Source organism: Argopecten irradians, chromosome 1 (assembly GCF_041381155.1).
Source record: "Argopecten irradians isolate NY chromosome 1, Ai_NY, whole genome shotgun sequence".
Classification (NCBI taxonomy): Eukaryota; Metazoa; Mollusca; class Bivalvia; order Pectinida; family Pectinidae; genus Argopecten; species Argopecten irradians.
The window spans coordinates 68,415,114-68,422,992 of record NC_091134.1 but is presented as its reverse complement, the minus strand read 5'-3'; the positions used below and the strand labels follow the sequence as shown (position 1 = coordinate 68,422,992).

Below are 7,879 nucleotides of genomic sequence, written 5' to 3'. Positions count from 1 at the left end.
AGAACCAGTACAATGTATACTTTAGTGCATCTATAGGCGTGTAGGATTTGAGAAGTGTTTTAGGGGGAAAGTTGATAATCGATAGATTGACGAAGTTCTATGACATAGATTTAATTGCCAATCGAACGAACAAGCTACAAAATCAAACTGATTTTCTATCTTTCATATTTTTTTTTTGCTAGCATGATTTCAAAGACTGGCGTAGCAGCAGTTTGTCTCTCATCAATTACATTATTTGCCACGAATTAGATTAACACATGCCACAAATCATTTAACAAAATAAAATATGAAAAATAAAAAAATAAAAAACCGGCACGAATGACCTGATTTGGCTGAAAGTGTCTATGAAGGAACGCTCTTTTGAAGGAACTATCGATGGTTGTTTTCAGTCCCAAAACAGTCGACTGCGTCATCGACGTGTTAGATTTTATTTCAGACGTGGTTGCTGATGACTTATGATTCCATGGTCATACATTGTCTTCTGTAGAGTATGATTGTCTGTAATGAGACAATCCAAAAATTAATAATATGGAGGTGTGTTGTAAGAATGTAGTGAGACAATCCAAAAATAAATAATGTGGAGGAATGTTGTAAAAATGTAGTGAGACAATCCAAAAATATATAATGTTTAGGAATGTTGTAAGAATGTAGTGAGACAATCCAAAAATAAATAATGTAGAGGAGTGTTGTAAGAACACAGGACGCGTTGGTTTTCCTGATATAGGGTCTTAACTATCTATCTGATGTCTTAGATATATGGAACTTTGTGTGTTTTAATGGCATATATGAGATCAGACGAGAGTCTTAAATATGGCTTCAGACGAGAATGTTAATTGTGACTTTTCATCCACATTTTAGATTAGACAATAATGTTATATGTGACTTTTCATCCACATATTTGATTAGACGAGAATGTTATGTGTGACTTTTCATCCAGATATTAGATTAGATGAGAATGTTAAATGTGACTTTTCATCCAGATATTAGATTAGACGAGAACGTTAATGTGACTTTTGTTTTCCTGCATATATCGGTTCAAACGAGAATGTTAAATGTGACTCTTGTTTTCCTGCATATATCAGTTCAAACGAGAATGTTAAATGTGACTTTTGTTTTCATCACGAAATAGCATCGTGTTTTCACAAAATTTATTAGATCGAACGAGAATGTTGTGTTTTGATGTATTATTTGGGGCAGTGGAATATAAATCGATACAGGTCATTCACCACCGGAACTTTTGCCTGCGATATCGTTATTCCAAGGGCCCGAGAGAAAACAATGACAAATGCTGTTTTTATGGTAATCCGGCATGATGATCCTACTGAAGCAGGTGATAGTGTTACTATATTTAAACGACGCGACGTGATAGAAGCCATGAAAAGATTTTCCCTGACATTTTCAGTAATATATAAATATTATTTTGTATATAAATGATTACTTGGAACTCGTTACTCACACGATCAGTGCGATATGCTTGTTAAATGGTTGGAAACTTGCCATCCACAGGATTCTTCAGATATACAGTACCATTTGAGGATGGTTCGAAATGTATCTGTCGGTTTGGTGCTTGCCACCCACATGTTCAAATATGCATTGCTATATATACGTATGATTGGAATTGTAACTGTTCATTTTGACGTGATGGTATTCTTAGAAATATAACTGTTTGTAAGGATCTACAATGACATTGCAGTAATGTTGGACATGTAACAACCGCCATTTTTGCTTGAGATGTTGAGGACATTGTATGTAGTTGTTGGCTATACGTAGATGGTACTTGTGTGTGGAGACTACAGGCGTGGGAGTGTAACACCTACCGCCCGTACAGGTAGGCTCTAGTGTGGAGAAACAGCTGCTGACACACGCAAGGCAAAACGTCAATGCTGTTTGCTTCTCTGAATGGGGCTGGAGACACGCCAATGTTGACCGTGACTTAGTAGAGACGGAATAACAAAAAATAATCAACATATACAACAGACGTCCTTCTAACACAATGTCTTTTCTTCCTGGTATAGACGTGTGGAGACCTTCTGTTGTGTAGAAGAGGTTCAGCAACCTTTCTCCCCAGTATTGGAGTGTATAGCAGTCACAGTACACTGACATCGTGAAATGTTCTGGGACTAACGAACGATCGACATCCAAGTACTAACAAACCAAGGTAAGCTTTACTATGGGCTTGAGAAGTACTGTGGTTTCATTTTCATTAGGGTTTTACCTCGTACTAAAACAATTAACATATATTTCGTGCTTCATATAGTCAAGTTTCACCTCGCACCAAAGCATTTAAAAATGAATCGGTGTCTTATTTGGTCATATTTTAATTGTTGTTTTCTGTCAGTCATATCGAGTACTATAACAATTTTTCGCAACAAAACAATTAAGAACGAATTGATAGTGTTCAGTCAGGACTTTTCTCACAACAAAACAATTTAAAGCGAATTAGAGTTTTATTTGATCCGGTTCTAGTGTATCTTAAATAGAAACACTAAATATACAAAAATATGTATGCTTCATTTTTGACAGGCGTTGTTGCCAGTTATTAAAATAATCAACATTGAATAGTTTTCCTTAAATCATATCTCGCCACTTATTTAGTTATTTAGCTTTAGTTATGATGACGGGTCTGGTCAGGGTTTACTCTACGGAACATGATTAACATGGAATGGTCGCTTCATTTATTTCATGTTACTCTGTATCAAAATAGCATAAAATGGTGCTGTATTAAGTCTGGTCTTTCAATTATTAAAATCTTTAACATAAAATCTTTTGTTAAAGCTGCTCCACCGCCAACAGAGCATAAACGATACCCATAATTTGAACAATAAATGATTGTACATTGTATAATCGTGTTTATATGTGTCAAATCAACACAAAAATGCATTTGAAATAATTCCTTATAGGGCATAGTGTCATAGGATTTTTCTGGACGCAGTTTTTTTTATCTTGAATTAAAATAAGAAGCTCAAACTTTTCGATGGTGATAATAGTGTAAAGTAAGTAAACTTTTGTAACTGAAGAAAATCCTAATTCGTCTGTTCCTGTTTTTGGTAGAGAAAAATATCATTCGTCGGCGGTGGAGCATCTCAGTTTTCCAATTCAATGACGTAAGATAGATCCGGTGCCGCATTTAGGCAACGTTTTCACGTATTTTCTACGATGAACGGTTGTTATTCTGTGGTATTCTTATTAATATTAGTGGACGGGTGATCACGGGTCTATGTAGGGTTAATGCGACAGTGGACGGGTGATCACGGGTCTATATAGGGTTAATGCGACAGTGGACGGGTGATCACGGGTCTATGTAGGGTTAATGCGACAGTGGACGGGTGATCACGGGTCTATATAGGGTTAATGCGACAATGGACGGGTGATCACGGGTCTATGTAGGGTTAATGCGACAGTGGACGGGTGATCACGGGTCTATGTAGGGTTTATTCGACAGTGGACGGTGATTACGGGTCTATGTAGGGTTAATGCGAAAGTGGAGAGGTGATCACGGGTCTATGTAGGGTTAATGCGACAGTGGACGGGTGATCATGGGTCTATGTAGAGTTAATGCGACAGTGGACGGGTGATCACGGGTCTATATAGGGTTAATGCGACAGTGGACGGGGTAATATATCTCAATGTTCTGTCTTGCTTAAGTGTGTTGGCAAATTGATGTTTAAACGTAGTTTTTAGACAATTAATTCTAATGAAAAGACTTACACTCAGTTAATAATTTATAGTATCTACATTCGTATACTAGACGATTTCTGATTTTTTCGAATAACTATCATGTCTATAAATGGACTATATATATGTAAATCAAGACGCAACCAGAAGGTGTTTCTAAGGTATCACGTTGTACAGTAAATTGGCAGTAGCTCTAGACAATGTCTGAGGATGTAGTTCTGTCTGGAAATGATAAAAGTACACATTGTACACTAGGTTTCATGGAAGTTGGTCCGAAGCTCCTATATTTAGCCAGCCTTATGAAGGTGTTAACAAAGATAGTCCCGATGTCCATGTTTAGACTGATTTGGTACGCATGTACTCGTTTACGTAAGGTGATCGATGGATCGTCGGTGTTACCATCTCTCGCCAAAGGATCCGCTAATTAAAAGCGTATCCATAAACAGATATGTTCGGGAATGATTTTATAATTATCTTAAATCCGGCCTATCAATATACAATCGGATTAAGCTACTCACTGTTTTAATGAAGTTAAATACCACCCAGTAATTAACACTACTGGTACTCACACGTCACAGCTGTGTGAAGTAGGACAAGCACCGCAATTCCATACAGGTAAGGGATAGTCACACATTCATCGGTCGTGTTCTTTATATGTTCAAAGAATGCGGGACCTCAATGTTTTTCGTGTTGGAATTTTTATTTTAGTTTTCTGATTATATATTGTTTAGAAGAAGGTTTCATAAATTCACGAACGAAATACTCTTCGTCTGCTAAAACTCTGCTAAGTATTGACCGATCTCCGGACAGATTGTAACAACACTCATGTATACTTATTTGAATGTCATAGTATTCACAATACAAAATCTAAAGTCACGTGGGATACCTGTGTGGTTTGATTGACAGCTGGCGAACCGTCAATTCTCATTAAAAAAGAAAGGTTTATACATGCCTTGTTGTCCTCAATCAGTTGTTGAATTGTTGAGTAGAGAACCGGCTTACCTATAGAGAAAGGTATGGTGATTGTGATGGGTGATATGATGAGTGCTATTTTGAATTGTGGAGTAGAGAACAGGCTTACCTATAGGAAAAGGTATGGTGATTGTGATGGGTGATATGATGAGTGCTATTTTGAATTGTGGAGTAGAGAACAGGCTTACCTATAGGAAAAGGAATGGTGATTGTGATTGGTGATATGATGAGTGCTATTTTGAATTGTGGAGTAGAGAACAGGTTTACCTATAGGGAAAGGTATGGTGATTGTGATGGGTGATATGATGAGTGCTATTTTGAATTGTTGAGTAGAGAACCGGCTTACCTATAGAGAAAGGAATGGTGATTGTGATTGGTGATATGATGAGTGCTATTTTGAATTGTGGAGTAGAGAACAGGTTTACCTATAGGGAAAGGTATGGTGATTGTGATGGGTGATATGATGAGTGCTATGTTGAATTGTAGAGTGGTGAACCGGCTTACCTATAGGGAAAGGTATGGTGATTGTGATGGGTGATATGATGAGTGTATACATATCAATGAGATCTCATGGTAATGTAGTCATTAACTCAAATAGTAATGCAGACCTTAATGACGTTTAAGTATTGACGATTGAGATTTGTATGCTAAAGTCACTCAGGGAATTCCATATCATGATATACCACTGCAAACCAATGTTTCCCATAAAATCCCAGTCTGATTGACAGTCAAGTCAAGAAAATGTTTTCAGTTTTTCGTCTCGGGCGAGCTGTTTCTATCAATTACCAGGTCATGTCAGTATTAATGTCATGCGTAGTCCAATAGCAACAATAAAAGTTAAAAGCAGCAGTTTGCTTTGTCTTTAGGGCCCGACATTAACCATGATAAGTATTGATAAGTTAAAACTAGAGACCAGGAAAATATCAAAACCTAATAGATTTAAAGATGAAATCGAAATGCGAGCAAGAACAACTAACCAAGAGAATTGCTGCATATCCTTTATAACGCAGGTTAATGATAATGTGATAACGCAATTTCTTAATGTGTATTATATCTAAAAATATCATTAAATTGACCGAAACTTTACATTTGAAATAGAGATAGAATCCATGATTATTTGTACTTTGTTTGCTGAGGTGACGAAAACTGAGCATTCCATGCACATCAGCGAGTTGTTATGTACACGGCCAGCCTTACACAACACACTGCAGCAATTCAATCACGGAATCAATTATTCAAAACCTCTCGTTACGCACCATTTATCAACTGATTATTTACTTCTCAGACGTGTAAGAGTGCATTAATATTTCAAACTGTTGAAATGAAGCTGTTGTTTCTAATTGCAAAGCAAACAAATGGAACCCTCAGACCAGAGTAGCACTTACATCACGACATACCTGCTAGATTGTCCTGGCTTAGCTCCTCGTTCATTACTCTCACATTTGATGATACCTTCAGACCTTCATTTATTGTGTTTTGATATACTCAGGTGTCAACGAGTCTTTTCTCTTGTATTGGATGCTATTCATTCCCTTTGTTTCCCAGGTATAACTAAGCCTTGAATATGCTCTCGACATTGCTGATAATTATCATGCGTCTGCTAGACTTCTTTGTGCACTTGACATTACTAAAAATAATCAAATGTCTGCTGAAGTGTCTTTGCCATTTTCCAGACTGGTTATTTTATCCACCTAATCGTGACCTTTCGTTACGTTTCTATAACATCATACTACGGTTTGACAAATGCTCACAAGGGGTACGGTTCCAAATATTCGTTTTACAGACATTTAATCAGTATGCTTTTTTTTATCTCGATTTCAGTGTCAAAGTGGTGTCAAAACATTTGCTGACAATTTTCATATTTTCCGTTGTAAGCGTTTTATATTGTTCGTCTGCTGACCCTAGAACAAATTCTCTTGTACACAAAAATCATAACCCTATTCTTTCAGATCTGCATAATATGGCAACTATCGAATGGAACCTTTTATTTATCATGTTTTAAAAATATAAATAAAACCCCCTTAATTTCCATGTTTTTATTACACACTTAATACATATTTAAACATCATTTAGAAATTCTTATTCCTTTACATAGTGCCGAGGAATAGTGTTCAAATAATGAACAATAATACATATATACGTAAATGCATTATTTTTAGATTCTTGAATAATTTGACAGCTTAAAATATTTAAAAAAAAATATAAAGTCAATGGTATGTCTAAATTGTTGGAATTGCGACAGGAAGTACCGATTTTGACACCATCAACTTTACATGCAGTCAAGCTATGAAAAAATATATTAACCTGCTTCATATAGGTTTATTTAGGTTTTATTTGTACAAGCTGTACACTTTCGTAATGTACCGAATTCATTAAGGACTTTTATTCAATAATAATAATACAAGAAACATAATTAATATAAGATATTTTAGGGAATGCAGAATTTTTGGCTAGTCTAGACACAACAGCCTTATGCCAGCTGTAACATGTAAAAAACATCACTGGTTCTAGATTCACTTAGACAAGTACAGTTATATGGTTGAAAGCCATAATTACTAAACAGTGATAAACTCAGCCCTGTTATTAAATCTCATATGGACTTGGTTCAAAGAGACTCCGATCGATTGATACTAATTATATTAACAGTACTGGTGCCCGGGGCTCGTGTAAACAAATGATCAGTACCTAATCAAACACAATCAAATTGGGTTGCCCTGTTTAGTGGATTTTCTAGATTTTTGTTAATATTCTCTAATCTTCATGAAAAAGAAATTATGAAAAATGACAACTGCCAACCCTTGTTGATTTTAGCCGACACTGTGTTTACTGTGATTAACTCTGGCTGGATCTGTCAGAATAAAGATCGATGGTGCGTTACACAAGTGACCAAATAATCTATGTTTTCAGTGAGCAGCTTTAAAAAGACGACAGTATAACATGACGAGGGTAATGGGTTTTTATTTTCGATTTTTGTGCTTCACTTGTCATCATGTTAATTTTGATACATTTTTATCATGTGTTTTTATTTTCGATTTTTGTGCTTCACTTGTCATCATGTTAATTTTGATACATTTTTATCATGTGTTTTTATTTTCGATTTTTGTGCTTCACTTGTCATCATGTTAATTTTGATACATTTTTATCATGTGTTTTTATTTTCGATTTTTGTGCTTCACTTGTCATCATGTTAATTTTGATACATTTTTATCATGTGTTTTTATTCCAAAGAGAT

The 7,879-nt window shown here is 35.8% G+C and overlaps 1 protein-coding gene across 1 annotated transcript in view; it reads left to right on the top strand.

The window, feature by feature from the left end:
* Positions 1–1,896: 1,896 nt before the first annotated feature.
* LOC138306548 (neuroglobin-like) overlaps positions 1,897–7,879 on the top strand; it is a 30,286-nt gene continuing 24,303 nt past the window's right edge. The window contains exon 1 of the mRNA XM_069247002.1: positions 1,897–2,158. The gene's annotated coding sequence lies outside the window, so the exon portion shown is untranslated. The remainder of the gene's footprint in view (positions 2,159–7,879) is intronic.